The following is a 596-nucleotide window of genomic DNA, read 5'->3' on the forward strand; positions in this document are numbered from 1 at the left end:
TGGCGTGGTTGCCAAGGGTGATGTAATGAATATGCATGAGGTCGCTGGCATAACAGTCTCATTATAATCGCGAAGTTTAGCAATCAACACGACCATAGTACAGCTTTATGAACTCGTGAATTACGATGCGATTTTCGGGAATTTCGTTCTCTTGCGGGAACAAGAAGAGTCTTTTAAACAGACACGCGGCGGGAGGCCAATATATAGGCCTATAGCTTAGGGGGAATTTGGAAATAGGGCCTAGGCTATGGAGACAAATTGAATTTGGGGGGGGGGACTCAAAACAATTGTGCAAAGTTGCCGCAAAAAGTGGACATTTTCGTATTTTAGTTTTGTTAATAGGGCCTACTGGGGCGCGGACTGATGGAGCGCTATTTTCAACCACGGGCATGCTTCAACCCATATAGTATTTGTAAGTCCCATACATGTAGCACTCTTATTTAAAAATAAAAAAAAAAGGTTCTTGGCTGTCCTGTATAAAGAACCCTCAAAATAAAAGGTTTCTTGAAAATTTAAAGAACCCTTTTCAGGTCTAAATTGGTTCTTTCTAACCTTCTGTTCTTCATACCGGTAACCATTTAGGGTCCACATGACAG

The sequence above is a fragment of the Amphiura filiformis genome, chromosome 4 (assembly GCF_039555335.1).
Source record: "Amphiura filiformis chromosome 4, Afil_fr2py, whole genome shotgun sequence".
In the NCBI taxonomy this organism is placed as follows: domain Eukaryota; kingdom Metazoa; phylum Echinodermata; class Ophiuroidea; order Amphilepidida; family Amphiuridae; genus Amphiura; species Amphiura filiformis.